The 23,430-nt window shown below is 44.1% G+C and overlaps 1 long non-coding RNA gene across 3 annotated transcripts in view; it reads right to left on the minus strand.

Annotated features, from left to right (window-relative positions):
• LOC116971956 overlaps window positions 1–15,364 on the minus strand; it is a 36,934-nt gene extending 21,570 nt beyond the window's left edge. For 2 of the 3 annotated variants that reach the window (XR_004411670.1, XR_004411671.1), the window contains exons 1-2: window positions 15,165–15,364; window positions 3,477–3,557 (exon numbers count right to left, since the gene is read on the minus strand). This is a non-coding gene — a long non-coding RNA (uncharacterized LOC116971956). Of the gene's footprint in view, window positions 1–3,476; window positions 3,561–15,164 lie in introns of all 3 variants that reach the window. The other variant, XR_004411669.1, reaches the window with a different exon arrangement.
• Between the last annotated feature and the right edge of the window lie 8,066 nt (window positions 15,365–23,430).

The raw sequence follows: 23,430 nt of genomic DNA on the forward strand, positions 1-23,430 counted from the left end.
AAGAATTTTCTGCTGTAACCAATTTATTTAGGCTTTGGAGATGCAGCATGAGTCCTTTGGCACCTGCAGCATCTGTAGTTCTTTCTTAAGTGTTTCAGGTCTGCAATCCTTAATTTCCGAGATTTATTATGTCCGAAAAACAACCTTCCACAATCCCCGTTTCCTTTCATTAGGCCAATTCTATAACCAGTTACTTAACATTCCCTGGATGCATTTGATTAACTTCCCAGAGCAGCCTGCCAAGAAACATCATCAAAGGCCTTGCTGAAGTCCATCATAGCCTACGTCTATTGCCTTGCCTTTGTCAACCTTAGTTACTTCATCAAAGCATCAATCAAATTCAAATTTCTTGAGACAACTTCATGAGATGGTAGACGACGGGATTTAGATTCCCTGGGCATTTGCCCAGAGGATTAATCCACGTTAAATAAAGAGTGCAGAAGGGCCTACTGGAAGCAGCGCCAGGTGACACCTAAACAATGACAAGGTGTCAATTGCAAATTCTTACAAGATCAAAACACACACAGGCTCAAAAGCAGAAACAGTTTGTAATTGATCAAGCTAAGCAAACGCATAATCAATGGAATAGGTCAAAATTCTACAGTCCTACCACATCTTGCAGATAAAATATAAAACAGTACAACACAGCAACGGACCTTTGGGCCCACAATACCTGGGCCACACATGATGCTAAAAGTAAAACCAATGTCCTCTGCCTGCATATCAAGTTCAAGTTCAAGTTCGCGTTCATTGTCATATGCACCAATTAAGGTACAGTGAAATTTGATTTCACTATTGCAGATAGTGAAGATTGATGTCAAAAGTTGCAGCAGGTATTTTGATGGATAGGCCAGGTGGTCTGAGGAATGGTTGAAGGAATTTAATACAAAGAAATGTGAGGTGTTGGATTTTGGGAGCACTAACATGGGCAGGACCTACACAGTGAGTGGCAGGGCTATGGGAAGTGCAGTAGAGCAGAGGCGATCTAGGAGTGCATTTACATGGTTCCTTGAAGGTGGCGTCACATGTAGAAAGGTGATCAAAAAGGCTTTTGGCACATTGGCCTCCATCAGTTGGAGTATTGAGTATTGAAGCTGGGAGGTCATGTTGCACTGAAATAAGATGTCGGTGAGGCCACCTTTAGAGTATTGTGTTCAGTTTTGGGCACCACATTACAGGAAAAATGTCAAGTTGGAAAGGGTACAGAGAAGATTTACGAGGGTGTTGCCAAGACTCGAGTGTCTGAACTATAGAGAGAGGTTAAGTAGGCTGGGTCTCTATTCCTTAGAGTGCAGGAGGATTAGGGGTGATCTTAGAGAGGTGTATAAAATGGCGCTGGCGCCAATTCAAGATGGCGGCGCTGGCTTAACAGCTGCGGCCCACCTGCAGTCCGTCTGTTTTTTTTTGTTTTTGTTTTTTTTTCCTTTCTTTTTGTTCCTTGTTATGTTTTAGTTAATTTTGTTTTATTAAGTTGTGTATGTGTGTGGGTGGGGTGGGAGAAACATGCTTTGGTCTCTTCCTTCGGGGGATGCGACTTTTTCTTCGGTCGTATTCCCCGTCTCCGTCTGTGCCGAGGCCTAATGGTGGAGCTGGCGGCATCGGAGCTGTAGCAGCGGCAGCAGCAGCGGCAGCAGCGGCAGCGGAGACCCAACTCGGCCTCGGAGCTGTGGCGGCTGCAGCGACCACCCGCGGAGTTTGAACCGTCGCCTCGGCGCAGAGGGACAACAAAGAGGGAAGAGACAGAGACTTTAAGATTTTGCCTTCCACCACAGTGAGGAGGTGTTTGGTGAACTCACTGTGGTGGATGTTAAATTTGTGTTGATTGTGTGTTTTTGTCATTTTTTAAATTATATGTATGACTGCAGGGAAACGAAATTTCGTTCAGACCGAAAGGTCTGAATGACAATAAACAAATCTAATCTAATCTAATCTAAAATCATTAGAGGAATAGAGGTAGACGCACAGAGTCCCTTGCCCAGAGCGGGGGAATCGAGAACCAGAGGACATAGGTTTAAAGTGAAGGAGGAAGGATTTAATAAGAATGTGAGGGGTAACTTTTTCACACAAAGGGTGGTGGGTGTATGGAACAAGCTGACAGAGGAGGTAGTTGAGGCAGAGATTATTGCTGCATTTAAAGAAAACAATTAGACAGGTACATGGATAGAACAGGTTTGGAGGGACATGGGCCAAACACACGCAGATGGGACTAGTGTAGATTGGACATGTTGGTCGGTGTGGGCAAGTTGAGCTGAAGGGCCTGTTTTCACATTGTATGGCTCTATAACTCCAATATAGTTCTCAGCATTATAACATATTGTAGTATATCAGTTCCATCGACAAAGTCCAATATCCTCAATTGGGTAGAGGTAAATTGGACTGTACCCTAGTTCATGATAGGACTGCTTAGAAACCTGGTAACAGAGGGAATGAAGCTGTTCCTGAGTCTGGTGCTGTGCACTTTCAAGCTTCTGTACCTTCTGCCGACAGGAGCAGGGAGAAGAAAGAATGACCAGGGTGGGATGTTTTTGATTATGTTGGCTGCTTCTCTGAGGCAGTGTGAAGGGCAGTTGTTGTCAATGATGGGAAGTCTGGGCTGTGTGATGGATTGGGCTACATCTATAACTCTCTGCAATTTTTTGCGCCTTGGGCCGAGCTGTTCCCAAACCAAGATGTGATGTAACTCTACAGTAAGGTTTCTATGATACATCTGTAGAGGTTTGTAAGAGTCACTGGACATGCCAAGTTTTCTCACTCTGAAGGAAGTAGAGGCTTTGCTGTGCCTTCTTGGCTGTTGTGTCAATGTGGTTGGTCCATGACATTCTAATATTAACGCCAAAAAACCTGAAGCTCCCCGATAGTAGAATCATATAAAACACTCTTTGACACATATACTACAGGAAATATGTACCATCCTAGAGGATACAAAGGAGACTTACAACAATGTTGGTGGGACTGATGAATCATACTTTGAGAAAAGAGAGGAGTCCGTAGAAAGAATGAATTGAAGTGTATATAAGGGGCCTCGAAGAATTAAATAGAGATGATTGATTTTCCTTCATAAAGTGAACAATAACCAGAATATAGATATAAAGTGGAGACACATGGAACTGCAGATGCTGAAATCTTGTGTAGAACACAAAGTGTTCTAGTAACTCAGCAGGTCAGGCAGCATCTCTGGAGGACATAAATACGTGATGTTTTAGATTGGGACCCTTCTTCAGTCCTCCAGAGATGTTGCTTGATCCACTGAGTTACTTCCTGATGAATTGGCATCAAGGTTCGTATGATAATGTTCTTGTGAAGCACCTTGGAATGTTTTTTTCTGTATTGAGAACTAGTTATTATCGTGTTCATGATAGGAGAACTGGGGTTAACAGTCTGAGCACCAATGAGCTGGCTCGCGGCAGGGATCTCGGTCTCTCTGACTGTGAACCAGGTAATTTACACTGTATATGTGCATTGTTCAGCACACTTACCTATGAGCCCATTGGAGAATGGAAAAGCAATGATCTTAAATGCTGGTTATAAAATTCTGAAATCTTCAATGGGTCGGGCAGCTACTGTGGAGAGAGAAAGACAAACTTAATGTTTTAGATCAATGAGCAATTTTCAAAACAAATATCCAAAGTCTAAAATATCTTGTTTTTGCTTTGTGTTTATTTCAGTAATTTCTCATCCAAAATGTAATGAAGAAATAATAATAATAATAATAATAATAAATTTTATTTTCGGGCGCCTTTCAAATCTCAAGGTCACCTTACAAAGATTAAACAGAAGAGAAAAAAAAACATATAGTCGGAGAAAAATAAATAATAAGGACATCATCAATACACAAATTAAAGATAGAAATCGCTCCAAAGACATAAAATAAAAAAAAATAAAAAAACACAATGTGAAGAGAGAGCAGCGGCAGCTAAAGCGCGTCAGCGTCCACTCTCTCTTCCGACAGCCATCTTGGACACAGACTAACAAAGTACCTTACACACAGAAAAATCATCCCCCCACAGTGGTTACCATTGTGGGGGAAGGCACAAAAGTCCAGTCCCCAACCCCAGTTCTCACAAAAGTCAGGCCTATTAAGGCCACCGCAGTTGCCTCAACGGATGCCTGATGTTCCTTGCCGTTCTAGCCGGGTGGTCTTGCCCCGGCGTCGGGAGAGTCCTCACAGCGGCTGGGCCACCTGGAACGGTCGCTTCCTAGCAGGGGATTGTCGGCTTCCGAAGCCGACAAGGACGCACCGGGTTGGAGCTCCCAGGCTCCCGATGTTAATGTCGGCGCCGCCCGCTCCGCTCCGCAGACCCGCAGCCCGGAGGTGTTGATCTTGGCGGTCCAGCTCACCGGAGCTCCAGCGCGTCGATCCAGCGCGGCGACCCAGGCAAGGCATCGCCCGCTCCGCTCCGCGATGGTGCTCCAGCGCTGTGCCGCCACCGAAGCCGAGGTGCTGGGCGGTCCCCACCAGGAAACGGCGCTCCAAGCCCGCTGGTAGGCCACGAGGACGGGTCGACGGGCAGCCCAGAGAAAAAGCTGCCTGACCGACCAGGTAGGGACCTAGAAGTAAGGTTACCTCCTTCCCCCCACAATAAGAAGTCCATTTCTCCGAAAAAACGACGAACAAAACTAACTAAAAACTGGGAAAAAAAATAATTAAACGGACGGCTGCTGATTAGCAGCTGTTCCCCAAGATGGCTCCTCCTACAATTATAAATACCCTATTTCTTTGAAGTGATTCCTTATTTTTTGAATTTTTGTTCAGATTTACTTTCTGCCTTCCTTTTTATATTAAACAGCTGTATTGAATAATCCAATATTGTCATTGGTATTTATGAGGAATTGGGAAAGATGCTGATGAGATTTGGATGAACACCATCTGAGAAGCCCAGGAGTAGGCCTACACTGATAAGGAAACTTTGGTGGACAGTGAAGATTGGGGCAAGGTTCTGGGTGTCAGCAATGTTGGCCTGAGATCAGGATTACTGGGGGCCAAAGGCTTCCTTAGTCAGCAGGGATGTACTAGTTTCCTTTAGTTATGTTTAGAGTTAGAATATGAAAACAGCCCACCGAGTCCGCACAGACCAATTAGAATGAATTAGATCCTTTATTTGTCATTCAGACCTTACGGTCTGAACGAAATGTCGTTACCTGCAGCCATACATACAATAATAAACAACAGAACAGACAGTAAACACAAATTAACATCCACCACAGTGAGTCCACTAAACACCTCATCATTGTGATGGAGGCAAAAATCTTAGGGCTGCTGTCTCTTCCCTCCTCTTCTCACTCTGCGCTGAGGCGATACCCCACCGGGCGATGGTAAGTCAGTCCCGCGGCTCACTGAGCTCCGCGAACGGGCCGGTTCAAACTCCGCGGCCCGGGGGTGGTCGAAGCTGCCGCCCTCCAGTCCAGCGGACGCAGCTGTTGACGATGTCGTCCTCTGGCCCGCGGCCGAACCCCGGACTCAGGCCGCCGCCACCAGAACGCCGTCTCAGCCACCGGAGCACCGTTCCAGCCCCGAGCCAGGCCGCCCTCACGTGAGCGCCGTTCCACCCTCGAGCCAGGCCGCCCTCATGGGAGCGTCTCAGCCCCGTGCCAGGCCACCCTCACGGGAGCGCCGTTACCCTCGAGCCAGGCCGCCCTCACGGGAGCGTCTCAGCCCCTCACGGGAGCGCCGTTACCCTCGAGCCAGGCTGCCCTCACGGGAGCGCCGTTACCCTCGAGCCAGGCCGCCCTCATGGGAGCGCCATTACCCTCGAGCCGGGCCGCCCTCACGGGAGCGTCTCAGCCCCTCACGGGAGCGCTGTTTCAGCCCCGAGCCGGGCCGCCCTCACGGGAGCGAGCCCAGGGCGAGTCCTGACAGGCTCTGCCTCCGGAGCCTCGAGGTCGCCAGCTCCGACATTAGGCCTCAGCGCAGATGGAGGCAGAGAAGGGGGATACAACAAGAAAGTCGCATTCCCCCGAAGGGAGAGACAGAAGCCCTGTTTCAACCCCCCCCCCCCCCCCCCCACACATAACACAAACCTAAAAACCAAAAAATTAACTAAACAAGACGAAAAAAACAACACAAAAAAGTAAAGTCAAACGGACTGCAGGCGAGCCGCAGCCGTTCACCAGCGCCGCCACTCCCGGCAATGACCCCCCCGCACTATCTTGCACACTAGGGACAATTTGGGATGTGGGATGAAACTGGAGCAAACCGATGTAATCACACAAATCCATATGTGGGTTCATTGTGATGGATGTTTTTGTAAATTGAATTGTGTGTATGTCTGTAGGAAATTGTCTTTGTTTGTATGGCTGTGGAAACGGAATTTCGTTTGAGCCTCACTGAGGTTCAAATGACACGAAATAAATATTGATTGATTGATTGATATCACTCCATTCTCTGAATATCCACATGCCTATCCAAAAATCTCTTAAATGCCATTATTTTATCTCAAGAGTCAAGAGTGTTTTATTGTCATATGTCCCAGATAGAACAATGTAATTCTAACCTTGCAGTAGCACAACAGAATATGTAAATATAGTACACTGTAAACAATATAATAAATGAAAAAAAAAGTTGTATGTGTGTATACACACAGGCTTACATACACATAAAAAACGAACAATAATAGTGCAATAATACCAATAATAGTCTATGTAGTTCAAAGCTTATTTGAGGTTGTCGTGTTTAATGGCCTAATGGCTGTAGGGAAGAAGCTGTTCCTCAACCTGGACGTTATAGTTTTCAGGCTCCTGTACCTTCTTCCCAATGGCAGGTGTGAAATGAGTGTGTGGCCAGGATGGTGTGAGCCTCTGAGGATGTTGGCTACCTTTTTGAGGCAGCGACTCCGGTAAATCCCTTCGATAGTGGGGAGGTCAGGTCTGCTGATGGACTGGGCAGTGGTCACAACTTTTTGCTGTCTCCTTCGCTCCTGCGCATTCAAGTTGCTGAACCAGACCGTGATCCAACCAGTCAATATGTTCACTACTGTACACCTGTAGAAGTTCAGGAGAATCCTCTCTGACATAGCGAATCTCCGCAGTCTTCTCAGGAAGTAGAGACACTGCTAGGCTTTCTTTATAATTGAATCAGTGTACTGGGTTCAGGAAAGATCTTCAGAAACATGCAAGCTTTTCAAGCTTTTGGCTCTCTCCAACATCATCCCGTCGATATTGACAGGTTTATAGGTCCTCATCCTTCCTCTTCTAATGTCCACAATCAGTTCCTTGGTCTTACTGACATAGAGGGCAAGGTTGTCGTGCTGGCACAATTTGGTCAATCGATCGATCTCATTTCTATACTCTGACTCATCACCATCTGTAATTCGTCCAACAACGGTGGTGTCGTCTGAGTACTTGAGGATGGAGTTCGCACTGTGTCCGGCTACACAGTCATGAGTATAAAGTGAGTCGAGCAGGGGGCTGAGCACGCAGCCTTGAGGTGCTCCCATACTGACTGTTATTGAGGAAGAAGTGTCTGCCAATTCGAATAGACTATGGTCTGTTGATGAGGAAGTCGAGGATTCAGTTGCAGAGAAAGGCGCAGAGACCCAGTTCTGTGAGCTTGGTAACCAGATGGTATTGAGCAGTAATGAATAAAAAACAGCCTGATGTATGTGCTTTTATTGTCCAAGTGGTCCAGTGCAAAGTGGACAGCCAGTGAGATTGCATCCTCCCCAGACCTGTTGTGGCGGTAGGCAAAATGAAATGGGTTGAGGTTCTTGTTGATATGCGCCATAACCAACCTCTCATATCAGGTTGCTTACGACAGACTGAGCGGAGGTGTTCAGCGAAACGAACGGCGAGCCTGCCCTTGGTCTCGCCGATGTAGAGAAGTTGACACCTGGATCAGCGGTTCGCACTAACCAACCTGATCTCCCGGTGGCTCAGTTCACTTCAACTCCCGCTCCCATTCCGAATCCGACCTTTCTGTCCTGGGCCTCCTCCATTGCCAGAGAGAGGCCCAGTGCAAATTGGAGGAACAGCACCTCATATTTCGCTTAGATAGTTTACACTCCAGTGGTATGAACATTTACTTCTCTAATTTCAGATAGTCCATGCTTTCTCCCTCCTTCCCTTCCCCTTCCCAGCTATCCCACAAGCCTACTGTCTCCGCTTCTTCCTTTCTTTGTCTCTGCCCCCCCCCCATCATCAGTCTGAAGAAGGGTCTCGACCCGAGACGTCGCCTCTCCATAGACGCTGCCTCACCTGCTGAATTCCTCCAGCGTTTTTGTCTACCTTCGATTTTTCCAGCATCTGCAGTTCTTTCTTAAACATTCTCTCTGCTTTAAGTGACTCTTTCAACACTCCTCCAGGAACAGGAAAGCAGCAGCAGTACATTCCCAGCTAACCAAGGAAGCCTTTGCCAGTATTCTGAGTTCAAAGTCCCAGAGTGTGGTAGGAAAACAATGCAGGTAAACATTTATTTCTTGACCTTTTCTTTCTTGGCAGGAGCCTTGTGTGCCACATCTGGTTCCAATCAAAGCAGCCCCACCAAGTTGCTTGGCATTTTCTTTCAAACAAATGAAATTAATATATTCTATGATATTCCAACCGTGTGAAACTCCCTTTCGCTACAGGCTATGAAAGCTTCAATGACGCATAAAAGTTGTGAGAAAGGCACAGAAGATTATTTTTGGGTGGAGCCACCTTAACCTGCTTGCATTATTAGGTATGCATTTCTGACAAAACAAAGAGTTATCTCTTTCCTCTCCTGTGCCTGATATCAAAATGATTCTTCAATGTGAAATAGTGGGTTTACTGCTTTGTATGGCATGATCAATTAGGTCAGTTGGCAAGCCAAACCCAACCATGGGAGAAAGTTGCTGTTCTGCAAGTCTGTTGTGAACTCGAATGATATACAATATGGACACGGAGGTTCACCAGGATGTTGACTGGGATGTAGAGTTTTAGTGATGAGGACAGGGGGCATGATTGAAACATAGACACATAGAAAATAGGTGCAGGAGTAGGCCATTCGGCCCATCGAGCCAGCACCACCATTCAAGTGGCGGCGCTGCCTTGCAGCTGCGGCTTGCCTGCAGTCCGTTTGTCTTTTTTTTTTTTTTTTTCTTTTGTCCCATTGTTACAGTTTATTTCGGTTTATTTAGTTGTGTATGTGTGGGGGGTGGGTGTAACATGTTTTTTGACTCTTCCTTCGGGGGGGGATGCGACCTTTCTTGCCGTATCCCCCGTCTCCATGTCAGTCTGCGCTGAGGCCTATCGCGGAGCTGGCGGCCTCCAACTGCGACCGCCCTCGCAGCTCCGGAGGCAGAGCCAGGACTTACCAACGCGAGGCTGGCCAACTTCGGGGCTGTGGTTGCGGTGCGACCCAACTTCCGACCCGACTTTGGAGCCTTGGAGGCTCGGCCGCGGGCTAGAGGACGACATCGTCAGGAGCTCACAGGTTGGTGACCTGTTTTTCCGGAGCTCCCGCAACAACAGCTGCATCCGCTGGACTGGAGGATGGCAGCTTCGGCAGCTTCGACCGCCCCGGGCCGCGGAGTTTGAACCGGCCCGTTTGCGGAACTCGGATTCAGCTGCGGGACTTGCACACAATCACCCGGCGGGGTCACAACATCGAGGCCTGGATTGCCTCAGCGCAGAGGGAGAGCAAGGAGGGAAGAGACAATGACTTTAAACTGTGTTGAGTGTTTGTTTTGTTATTTATTCTGTTATGACTGCAGGCTAAACCATTTCATTGCACTGAAAAGGGCAATGACAATAAAATTGAATCCAATCCAATCCAATCCAATGTGATCATGGCTGATCATCCGTACTCCGTTCCAGGTTTTTCCCCATATCGCTTAATTCTGCAAGCCCTAAGAGCTAAATCTAACTCTCTCTTGAAAACATCCAGTGAATCGGCTTCCTCTGCCTTCTGTGGCAGAGAATTCCACAAATTCACAACTCTCTGGGTGAAAATGTTTTTCTTCATCTCAGTCCTAAATGACAAACCCCTTATTCTTAAACCGTGACCCCTGGTTCTGGACTCCCCCAACATCGGGACCATTTTTCCTGCATCTAGCCTGTCCAATCCATTAAGAATTTTATATGTTTCTATAAGTTACCCTCTCATCCTTCTAAATTCCAGTGAATACAAACCCAGTTGACCCTTTCTTTCATCATATGTCAATCCCGCCATCCCGGGAATTAACCTGGTGAACCTACGCTGCACTCCCTCAATAGCAAGAATGTCCTTCCTCAAATTAGGAGACCGAAACGGCACACAATACTCCAGGTGTGATCTCACCAGGGCCCTGTACAGCTGCAGTCGGACCTCCTTGCTCCTAAACTCAAATCCTCTCGCTATGAAGGCCAACATTGGACATTGTTTTTGTTTGTATGGCTGTGGAAACAAAATTTCGTTTGAGTCTCACTGGGGCTCAAATGACAATAAATTTGTATTGTATTGTATTGTATTGTAACATGCCATTTGCTTTCTTCAATGCCTGCTGTATCTGCATGCTTACTTTCAGTGACTGATGTACGATACGATGCGATAAAACTTTATTCATCCCCGGAGGGAAGTTGGTCTGCTGACATTCACAACACAAAAGGTACACCAGAAACTTGAAATTAAAAGTGAAAACAAAAAGAAAAGACGGCGCCTTCACCAGAACAAATGAACAAACAAACAAACAAATGTAGGCTTATCCCCTGGGCAGAGGATTCTAAACTAGAGTGCCCTCCCTTCGTCTAAATTGTTAATATATATTGTAAATAACTGGGATCCCAACACTGAGCCTTACGGCACCCCACTAATCACTGCCTGTCATTCTGAAAAGGATCTGTTAATTCTTACTCTTTTCTTCCTGTCTGTCAACCTGTTCTCTATCCCTATCAATACCCTACCGCCAATACCATGTGCTCTAATTTTGCACACTAATCTCTTGTGTGGGACCTTGTGAAAGGCTTTTTGAAAGTCCAGATACACCACATCCACTGGCTCTCCCTTATCCATTCTACTTGTTACATCCTCAAAAAATTCCAGAAGGTTCGTCAGGCATGATTTCCCCTTCATAAATCCATGCTGACTTTGACCGATCCTGTCACTGCTTATATATACAGTACTTGCATATATATACTTGCAAGTACTTATACCTCAATCAATGTTTAATTGTTCTGTGTAAGTAGGTAGTTGTTTTTCCCCACATTATAACAATAACCGTAAAAGTACTTCACTACAGCCTTTGAGTGGTCAGAGTCATGGAACGCAGAAATGGACCTATATCCCACCATGTCTTGGGCAATCATTTTTTACGCAACTAATCCCATTGCCACGATTAGGACCATATTCTTCCATTCGTTGCCTAATTAGGTGCCTGTCTAAATGCCTCCCAAAACATGTTGATTGTATCTCATTCCACCACCTCCTCGGGCAGCATGTTCCAGATAACAGCCTCTCTGTGTAAAACACATCTTTCCACAGATCCCCTCAAAATCTCCTTTTCACTTTAAACCAATGCCCTCTGTCTTATGACACACCCACCATGAAATAAAATCTAGCTATTCTCCATATTTCTTTCATAATTGTATGTACCTCAATCAAGTCAACGGTCAACATCCATTGCTCTAGGGGAAAAACAAGTCCAGCCGATCAAAAACTCTCCCTACAACTAAAGTCCTCCATTCCAGACAACATCCCTAGTGAATCTCCTCTGCACTCCCTCCAATACAATCACATCCCTCCAAGAGTATGGCAATCTGAACTGTGTGCGATAATCTAAATGTGACCTAACCAGAGTTTTGTAAATATGAAACAGAAGTTTTTCGATGTTCCCGATGTTGGGGGAGTCCAGAACCAGGGCCCACAGTTTAAGAATAAGGGGCAAGCCATTTAGAATGGAGACGAGGAAACACCATTTCACAGAGAGTTGTGAGTCTGTGGAATTCTCTGCCTCAGAGCGCGATGGAGGCCGGTTCTCTGGATGCTTTCAAGAGAGAGCTGGATAGGGCTCTTAAAGATAGCGGAGTCAGGGGATTTGGGGAGAAGGCAGGAACGGGGTACTGATTTTGGATGATCAGCCATGATCACATTGAATGGTGGTGCTGACTCGAAGGGCCGAATGGCCTACTCCTGCACCTATTGTCTAGTATCTATTCTGTATAGCATGCCATATGCCTTCTTCACCACTTTATCCACCTGTGTTGCCATTTTCAGGGAACAATGGACTTGAACCCCAGGATCTCAACATTGCTTAGTGTGTTGGCATTTTCTGTATGACTTCTCAAAATGCATCAAAATGCATCACTTCACATTTGTCAGGATCAAACTCCATCTGTAAAATCTCTATTCAATTTTCCAACTGATCTATATCCTGTCGTAGCCTTAGACAACTGCCCTCACTATTCATAACACTGCCAATTTTTATGTTTTTCCCAAACTTACTGAGGACATGAAAAGACCAATGTAAAATCCAGTCTTTCCTTGTTGTATACGGTGTATAACTAGTGGCAGCCTTGACCCAAAATACACCTGCCAATTTGCAATGTCGATAAAAAGTTAAAAGATAAAAAATTGAATATGCTGGGGCGGAATTCCCAATCTTCCAATCTACCTCCCTGCAGAACTTGCACTTTTTAATCTGCATTTTCTCTGTCGCTGTCACTATATTTGGATCTCTGTTAATTTTCTCTTTTACCACTGCCTGGTGTATTCATGTATTATATGATTTGCCTGCATAGCATGCAAAGCAACATTTTTCACTGTATCTCAGTATGTGTGACAATAATAAGTCAATATCAATATATCTGTACTTACGCTATGATGAGACACTAAAGGGGCTACTCCTGCACCTATTGTCTAGTGTCTATTCTCATAACATGCCATATGCCTTCTTCACCACTGCGGCGACGTAATCTGCGAGTTTAGAAGAGTTTGCCCTCAACTCAAACTCGTAGCATGGTCGACACGTGGTCCTAGGAGGTCCTATGAGGTCACTAAAACTCTCCTTCATGCTCGAGGGAAGTTCCCGTATACTCGCGGGCTCAGCTAGGTCGCGGAAACATTTTCAGCATGTTGAAAATTTTTCCGCAAGTAAATTTGGTCGGCATGGCTCTTTGGAACTTGTAGTGCAGTGGAGTGGGGTCGCTATTTAGTTACAGACAGTCGAGGGCAGTCATAGGCAATCTCCTTCGCTGTCCGGGCATTTTAATTGGCTCATTGGAGTTTTCAGGACCAAGGAAAACCGACTGGTACGTTAAATGCCCAGTAAACTTTATTAAGCTTCTTAAAAGTGTCTCCACTCCTTCTCTCCCCTTCTCTCTAAACATAACTCTCCCCTTCTCTCCCCTTCCTCACCTTGGTGCCACTGTGTTATGTTGTGTCGGGGACTTTCTGTGTTTGTGCTTTTCTTTTTTTAATTCAATTTTATTTTTAATATGTTTTATTATTTATTATTTATTTATTTTTATGATACTGCCTGTAAGGAAAATTCATTTCGTTGTCTCTAATTGAGACAATGACAATAAATTTGAATACAATACAATACAATAAAAATAATTTAAAAATTAAAAAAAGGGGAAAGATTTCTCACCTTTAAATTTACAGTTCAATACAATGTGAAAATATAAAACCGTTACTGTACCCAAATCTCAGGGGCTACATCGCAATCCATAATGTTTGGGACAATGACCCATCATTTATTTATTTGCCTCTTTACTCCACAATTTGAGATTTGTAATAGAAAAAAAATCACATGTGGACATTGTCAGATTTTAATAAAGGCCGTTTTTATACATTTGATTTCACTATGTAGAAATTACAGCAGTGTTGATACATAGTCCCCCCATTTCAGGGCACCATAATGTTTGGGACACAGCAATGTCATGTGAATGAAAGTAGTCAGGTTTAGTATTTTGTTGCATATCCTTTGCATGCAATGACTGCTTTAAGTCTGCGATTCATGGACATCACCAGTTGCTGGGTGTCTTCTCTGGTGATGCTCTGCCAGGCCTGTATTGCAGCCATCTTTAGCTAATGCTTGTTTTGGGGGCTAGTCCCCTTCAGTTTTCTCTTCAGCAAATAAAAGTCATGCTCAATTGGGTTCAGATCGGGTGATTGAATTGTCCATTTTTTAGCTTTGAACAACTCCTTTGTTGCTTTAGCAGTGTCTATGCACTTCAGAATTCACCATGCTAAGTCTACCATCAACAGTTGTATCATCAATGAAGATAAGTGAGCCAGTACCTTCAGCAACCATCCATGCCCAGGCCATAACACATAACACCCCCACCACCGTGTTTCACAGATGAAGTGCTATGCTTTGGATCTTGGGCAGTTCCTTCTCTCCTCCATACTTTGCTCTTCACTCTAATATAAGTTAATCTTCATCTCATCCGTCCACAAGACCTTTTCCAGAACTGTGGTTGCTCTTTTAAATACTTCTTGGTAAATTGTAACCCGGCCATCCTATTTTTGCAGCTAACCAGTGGTTTGCATCTTGCAGTGTAGCCTCTGTATTTCTGTTCATGGGGTCTTCTGCAGACAGTGGTCATTGACAATTCCCCACCTGACCTATGAAGAGTGTTTCTGATCTGTCAGGTAGGTGTTTGGGAATTTTTATTATAGAGAGAATTCTGTCATCAGCTGTGGAGGTCTTCCTTGACCTACCAGTCCCTTTGTGATTAGTAAGCTCACCAGTGCTATCTTTCTTCTTAATGATGTTCCAAACAGTTGATTTTGCTAAGCCTAAGATTTGGCTGTTGTCTTTAACAGTTTTATTCTTGTTTCTCAGTCTCATAATAGCTTCTTTGACTTTCATTGGCACAACTTTGGTCCTCATGTTGATAAACAGCAATAAAAGTTTCCAAAGGTGCTGGAAAGACTAGGTGCTGAGAGCTCTCTTATACCTGCATTAAGAAGGCATTTAAACACACCTGGGCAATTACAAACACCTGTGAAGCCATGAGTCCCAAACATTATGGTGCCCTGAAATGGGGGAACTATGTATAAACACAGCTGTAATTTCTACATAGTGAAACTAAAATGTATAAAAATGGCCTTTAATAAAATCTGACAATGTGCACTTTAACCACATGTGATTTTTTTCTATTACAAATCTCAAATTGTGGAGTACAGAGGCAAATAAATAATGGGTCTTTGTCCCAAATATTATGGAGGGCACTACTTTTAAATTTCCAGTTCAATACAATGTGAAAAGATAAAAAGGTTACTGTACCTAAATCTCATGGGCTAGGTCACATTGCAAAATACACATCTCTGCCAGCATCTTAGATCCTCCATTGAAACTTTCTTGCAGCAATCCTTCCCAACTGTGTGTGAATTTAAGGCATCCAAAACTGAGCTTGTGTGTCAATGGTCGATAATCCTTCTTTTGTGTGTTCAAAGTCATCCACGTAAGAACCACATAGATAAATATAAAACACACCTGGGGAAATAAGTAGGAGGAGTTACTGAATCCAAGGGTGAAATATTGGCTGGGAATTTGATATCCTCTGTTATGTTACCAGGTGACGTGGAAGAAAACTGGTGCAATGAAACAAACCAAAAATGAAACTATCAGTTGGTCACAATAGCTACACGTGGAATCATTCCATCACCAATCACTACTCACTTCCATTCTTGTTAGGGGAATATTATGGCCAATTTTCTATCTCTTTCTCGCAAATGTTCACAGTTGCTGGGAGTAAAACTCCACGAGTCAAATATTCTCTTGTTCCAGCGTAACTCATTGTGTCATCGGTCACAGGAACAAAATACATAAACAGCCGACTTTGGAAAGCTGAAACTAAAAACAAAACGTTCTAGAAACACTCAGTAGAACAAACATCCTCTGTAAAGAAACTTAAGAATGACAACTTAAGCCTAATGACAACTTGACCTTTCAATCTTTGACATCTGTTACGATTGTGGGTGAATTTAATGCCAGGTTTAAAGTTACCATGTGTAAGACCCATTGGCCAATCCTGAATTTTTTGAATCTGCTTAAACCACATGTTTAGCAGCATATCTTAAATAAAATTGGAAAATGCTGGAAATACATTGTCAGGTCAGGTAGCCTCTTGTGGAAAGAGAAACGGAATTAAGGATGGGTTTAGTTACATTGGATTCATGGTCAGCGCAGACATGGTCCAGTGGTTCTTTATTGTCACGTATGCACAGCACAGTGAAATTATTTTGCAAAACCCACAAATTTGGCGCGTTTAAAATTACAAAAAAAAAACAGAAACACAAACAGTCCAAAGTTTCATCCACATGTTGGAAATTCTGGAGCACCTCCAATTCTGGAAGTCTGCAGGCCCGCGACCCGACGTCCCTCTCTGTAGTGGCCATTTGGCCTGTTTTATATGTCATTGTGGATGGCATGTGCCTTTAAATTTTAGACTGCCCGTTATAATGTGGGTGGGATTTATGACGTGTTTTTGGGCGTGTTTGCAGCTTAACTGCTTGCGCAGAAGTTTAGTTTTTAGATTAGTTTGGAGAGACGATGAAGAAGGTTAATCCTTCGACCATGTCATTGTTACGGAGACACGAGGAGCTTTCTAATATCTAAAGTAATGAGCTGGAGTTCGAAGAAGATTGCCGTAACAAGTCGGAAAAACCTTGGATGTATCTTACTGTTTTCTATCAACAATAAAGAAAATATTCATCAAAAGACTGTGTGTTGAAGCTTTATGAATGGAGAAGCTCTGAAGGTTTCTGCAGCAGCTTGCATGCATACCGAAGATATTCCCCTTATCCATTCTCATCCAATTAGCGGCTAGGGTGCTAATTACCTGAAAGATATGAAAAAATCTGCCGCTACACTCTCCTCTGCCGACCACCCGTGTGCGGGGAGGGCACCAAGTCCATGCTGACCATCGATCACCTGTTCACACTAGTTCTGTTATCCCACTTTTGCATTCACTTCCTATGCACCAGGAGCCATTTATAGAGGCCAATTAACCTACAAATCCGCATGTCTTTGGGATGTTTGAGGAAATTGGAGTATCTGGAGGGAATCAATGTGGTCACAACGAGAATGTGCAAACTCTACAGAGGCAGCAGCACTTGAGGCAAGGATCAAACCAGGTCTCTGATCCTGTGGGACAGCGGCTCTACCAACTGCACACTGTGCTGCAATGGGATGCTGAGCACATCTTTAACCCTGTTCTTCTCTCTTTCCAGTAATCTCTTACTGTGATAGAGGTCAGAATAAACATGCTACTCCACTGAACTGCACTAAGTTGCTAAGTTGCTTCATGTTTTGCAGGAAACTATGTTATGGGAACCAGACACATGTCCCCTTCTCTCGGTATAATTTTCCACTCGTATGAAAGTTATGAACTATTAATATGGTTCCCAGTTAATATGATCTACAGCTGCCTCAGTTCTAGTCTGTCTGTTGACCTGCTGTTGTGCCTCCTATAATCAACTTCATTATCAGGTCTCTGTAAATTGAATGAACATGCATTTGCCTGCTCACTCTGCCAATCCTGTATTGTTCCATTGTAGACAAACAACATTTATTCCACTGCTTATTCACCTGCTTCCTATTGTTGCTAGGTAGACAAAAATGCTGGAGAAACTCAGCGGGTGCGGCAGCATCTGTGAAGCGAAGGAAATAGGCAATGTTTCGGCCCGAAACGTTGCCTATTTCCTTCGGGTCTGAAGAAGGGTTTCGGCCCGAAACGTTGCCTATTTCCTTCGCTCCATAGATGCTGCCTCACCCGCTGAGTTTCTCCAGCACTTTTGTCTACCTTCAATTTTCCAGTATCTGCTGTTCCTTCTTGAACATCCTATTGTTGCTAATTCTATTGATTTTTCCACTGGGGTTCTGAATCCGTTGGGATGTATTATCGATCGGTATCGATTATCAAGATCTTCAACTGAAATCTGCATCAAGCCTGCATCAAGCATCAAGGATGATGCTACCCGGCCTATCACAAGTAGTGACTTGGCAGCCAATATCATCACAGTCCCACACCACCCACTCATTTTGCTCCTACCATTGGGAAGAAATGTGTATTGCATTTACAGGCCTGTAATGCAGCGGCAAAGAAGAATTTCATTCTTCTGTTGTTCGTACACAAGACAATTAAACACTCTTGATTTTCTTGAATATCCCTCCTTGGTTCTCTGTTTCTCATTGAAGCACTTCTGGCTGTGTGTCCGTTGATACCTTTCCCTTCAAACAGCTTCAGGTCTCAATCACTCTCTACAACTCTCTAAAGACTGGGCCATTAGTCATTTGCTCTGAAGCTTTGAGATTAACTCTATCCAACCAAGGGACTTTTACATTTGAAACCAGACTTTTTCTTATTTTTCCATATTCTGAAGACAACCACTCATATTAACATCTCATTTTAACTTTCTTCATGCTCCCATCACTGGAAGGTCCTACGTGGCCACTTCATTTCCAGACCAGCATTTCAGGATCCTGAGCTTAGCTACCAATCTCATGCTTAGGAACATCCGGCATTGATACTGTTTTATACCTCCACAGAATCAACAATGTCAGAACTCACAAAGTAGTGGAATCATACAGCTTAAAAACATGCATTTTGGCCAACTGTGTGCACAATGTCCACTATTCTACACCCTGACAAATGAAGGCAATGTATTCTGTATGCCATCTTAACTGTTTATCTACCTATGCTGCCACCTTTCGTAATCCTTGGACTTGTACTCAAGCTCACATATTCACACAATATTCCCTGTGGCACCTCCTATTCATTGTGTATGTCCTATTCTTACTTGTCTCTACAAAATGCATCACTTCATACTTATCGGGAATAAATTCTGTCTGCCATCACTCTACTCATCTAACCAACTCATCAATGTCAGTCTTTAGCCTAAGACACCCTCACTGTCAACACCAATCACCAATTTATGTCATCTGTAAACTGTCTACATCAAAACTCATAATGCCACACCCTCAAGACTTTGGCGGTGCTAACTGACAGATTTTTCAAACTATTGTGTTATTCCTATTAATATCAACAGCAACAAAAAAACACTTTTTTAGATGCTACCAAGTTCAAGTTCATGTTTGCTTTAATTATCACTTCACACATTAAGGTACAGTGGAATTTGAGTTACCATACAGCCATACTAAGTGAAAAGAACACAATACACACATAAAATAAAATTTAACATAAACATCCACCACAGTGGAATCAACATTCCTCACTGTGATGGAAGGCAATAAATCAGTCATCTTCCTCCTTTGTTCACCCTTGGTCGGGGCCTTTGAACCCTCTGCAGTCGCCGCTACGGACGGTCCGATGTTCAGGTCCTCTCGTTGGGATGATCGAAACTCCGATGTCGGGACGATCGGAACACTTTGCGGCCTGGAGTTCCCAAGTTGGCCGCTTCTTACTGGAGACCGCGGCTTCACTGAGTTAAAAGTCCACAGGCCCCGCAGTCGGAGCACTTCTTCTGGCGATCCTCGGCAAAGGATGTTAAAGTCCAATGTTAAAGTCCATGCCGCGCCTGCGTTTTGAAGCCCCAGAGGGGTCTCCAGGAACCACTCCAGTTGTTAGGCCGTTAGGGGGGGCGGAGATGAGACACTGAGAAAGTTGCATCTCCGTCGAGGTAAGTGACTGTAAAAAGTTTCCCCCTATTTCTCCCCCCCCCCTCCCCCGACATAAACTAACCAAGAAGAACATCCTTAAGAAGAAAAACATACTTAAAATAATTAAAACAGAGAAGGGACATGACAGACTGCTGGCGATTGGTTTATTATACCACATGCTATAATAAAATTTCCAGCAAGCCATTTATGTGCCAAGAAAATGTGGGAATCAGGACACCAATGTGTTTAAAGGAGCATGGGGAATGACGTCTTATAAGTTTAAGATGAGTGCGGGAACTGAGGCTATTGTGAGTTTAATGACAACACAAAAAATTGGCTCAGAAAATCTAAAGGAAGTGCCGGAACCAAGTGTTCGATGGGTTTAAAGGGAGCCTGTGAAACAAGGCCCAGCTGAGTTCAAACAGAGTTCAGTTATTTCTGAACAATTGATAACGAATTATCAGAAATGTATCTTAATTATGCCTCCTATATTTATATCCAAATTATCAGTTTAACAAAAAGTTAGGGTTCCACCACCGATCCACTGGTAAATCACTAGTAATCGGCTTCCAGTCAGAAAACAACCTCCACCAACCTCCACCAAAATAATAACCTACATCCTATTACTGCCAACTTAGATCCACAAATGCACTCTCACTGCAAGCTCTTTGGATCTGCCTGCAGTCAGAGCTCATCCATGTACTTTGTTTTCGACCACAATGGAGATTCTGAAGAATAACCATATAACCATATAACCATATAACAATTACAGCACGGAAACAGGCCATCTCGGCCCTACAAGTCCGCGCCGAACAAGAATGTATGCATACCACTGTTTGGACAGACAAAGCAGTTTGCAAAAGTCTCTGCCATGCAAGCAATTTGGAAGCTAACAGTCTTATCATTTTTGCAAAGGAAATTGAATACGAAAGTAGGACATGTGCTTCAGACATATAGAACATCGGAGAGACCTGGGGGTCACTAGGAGTAAGGGTACACCCTGTTAAGACAGAGATTAGATAATTTTTTCTCTCAAAGGTCATGGATTTTTGAAACTCTTGCTCAAAGGATGGTGGAAACAGAGGTTGAAAGATTCTTAACAAGTAAGGAGATAAAAGGTTACTGTTTGTATACAGGAACGTGCGGTTGAGATAACAATCAGATCAGCTATGATCACATTAGAGTCTTGAGGAGTTGGAGATCCTAATCGTACTCCTAATTTGTATGCTTAAATTTTATTGTTTTGATTTTGGTCTATCCTTCTTATCCCTCCATCTTTGCATTCAATTTCTTTTGCAATGTTTTTTTTTGATATTCAGGGCATGTAGAATTAGTCTGTAGATTTGGGTAGGGTTGCTGCATTCAAATTAAAATAGACAATAAACAATAGATGCCCTTCAAGCCGGCACCGACATACAATGTGATCATGGCTGATCATCCACAATCAGTAACCCGTTCCTGCCTTCTCCCCATATCCCCAGACTCCGTTATCTTCAAGAGCCCTATCTAGCTCTCTTTTGAAAGTTTCCAGAGAACCGGCCTCCAGCGCCCTCTGAGGCAGAGAATTCCACAGACTCACAACTCTCCGTGTGAAAAAGTGTTTCATCATCTCCGTTCTAAATGGCTTACTTCTTATTCTTAAACTGTGGTCCCTAGTTCTGGACTCCCCCAACATCGGGAACAAGTTTCCTGCCTCTAGTGTGTCCAAACCCTTAATAATCTTATATGTTTCAATAAGATCCCCTCTCTGCCTTCTAAATTCCAGAGTATACAAGCCCAGCTGCTCCATTCTCTCAGCATATGACAGTCCCGCCATCCCGGGAATTAACCTTGTGAACCTACGGTGCACTCCTTCAATAGCAAGAATGTCCTTCCTCAAATTTGGAGACCAAAACTGCACACAATACTCCAGGTGTGGTCTCACTAGGGCCCTGTACAACTGCAGAAGGCCAGTCATGGAAATGCCAGTCATGGAGTCATAGAGTGATACAGTGTGGAAACAGGCCCTTCGGCCCAACATGCCCACACCAGCCAAAGTATCCTAGCTACACCTGCCCGCATTTGGCCCATATCCCTCCAAATCTGTCCTATCCATGTACCTGTCTGTTTCTTAAACGTTGGGATAGTCCCTGCCACAATGACCAGCTTGTTCCATACACCCACCACCCTTTGTGTGAAAAAGTTACCCCTCAGATTCCGATTAAATCTTCACATCTGGTCCTCGACTCACCTACTCTGAGCATGAGACTCTGTGCATCTACCCAATCTACACCTCTATAAGATCAATAAGAACCTGTAAGATTTCAACTTCTATACTCTGACCTCCCAACATTCTGACTGATAGCCAATGTACCAAAAGTCTTTTTGACCACCCTTTCTAACTGCGACTCCACCTTCAAGGAACAATGCACCTGCACCCCTAGATCCCTCTGCTCGACAACACTCCCCAGAGCCCTATCATTCACTGTGTAGGTCCTGCCCATGTTAGTCTTCCCAAAACGCAAAACTTCACATTTCTCTGTATTAAATTTGATCAACCATTCCTCAGCCCACCTGGCCAATCGATCAAGATACTGCTGCAAATTTTCACAACCATTTTCACTATCTGCAAAACCACCCACGTTTGCGTCATCTGCAAATTTAGTAATCTTGCCATGTATGTTCTCATTCAAATCATTGATATAGATGACAAACAGTAACGGGCCCAGCACCAAACCCTGAGGCACACCACTATTCACAGTGTTCCAGTCCGAGAAACAACCTTCCACCATCACCGTCTGCTTCCTTCCATGAAGCAAAAGTTGTATTAATTCAGCTGTCGCTCCTCCAATCCCATGCAATCTAACCTTCCAGAGCAGCTGTTCATTGTCGAATGCTTTGCAGAAGTCCATATATACAACATCTGTAGCTCATCAACCTTTTTGGTCATGTCTTCAAAAAACAATCAGATTTGTGAGACATGACCTCCCGCGTACAAAACCATGCTGACTATCACTAATCAGTCCTAGTCCATCTAAATGCGTGTATAAACTATCCCTCAGAATACTCTCTAGTAACTTTCCAAACCTATAGTTCCCAGCATTTTCCCCGCAGCCCTTGAATAGAGGCAGAACATTTGCCACCCTCCAGTCTTTCAGCACCTCTCCTGTAAGACGACTCGTAAATTTCAACCAGGGCTCCTGCAATTTCCTCTCGGTATCCCACAATGTCCTTGGGTATATATGATCAAGCCCTGGAGATTTGTCCACCTTCATACACGATAGTACCTTCAGCACCTCTTTGACCATAACACTGACTGCTCTCAAGACACTTCCAGTGACCGCCCCAAGTTCCTCCGTCCTCCTGTATTTTTTCTTGGTAAATACAGAGGAGAAATACTCGTTGAGGACCTTCCCATCTCCTGTGGCTCCACACAGAGGTGACCGCTTTGATTCCAGAGGGGTCCTGCGCTCTCTGTGGTTACTCTTTTCCCCCTTGTAGATTTATAAAATCTTTTGGGATTGTCCTTAATGCTATCCGCCAGAGCTATCTCCTGGTCCATTTTTGCCCTTTTTGCCAGTCTTAATAATAATAATAATACATTTTATTTAATGGGCGCCTTTCAGACATCTCAAGGACACCTTACATAGTAATCGGAATAAAAACATATAATCGGAATATAACAAGTAATAAAGACATCACAGAGATACAAATTAAAAACAGAATTCAATCCAAAAACAGAAAATCAAAAACACAGTGTGATGAGAGAGCAGCGGCAGCCAAAGCGCGCCAGCGTACACTCTCTCTTCACGGCAGCCATCTTGGACACAGACCTACAGGACTACAATTAGACAAAAAAAATCATCCCCCCACAGTGGATAGCACTGTGGAGGAAGGCACAATGTCCAGTCCCCACCCCATGTTCACCCCAAAGTCAGGCCTATTGAGG

This window comes from Amblyraja radiata, chromosome 1 (assembly GCF_010909765.2).
Source record: "Amblyraja radiata isolate CabotCenter1 chromosome 1, sAmbRad1.1.pri, whole genome shotgun sequence".
In the NCBI taxonomy this organism is placed as follows: domain Eukaryota; kingdom Metazoa; phylum Chordata; class Chondrichthyes; order Rajiformes; family Rajidae; genus Amblyraja; species Amblyraja radiata.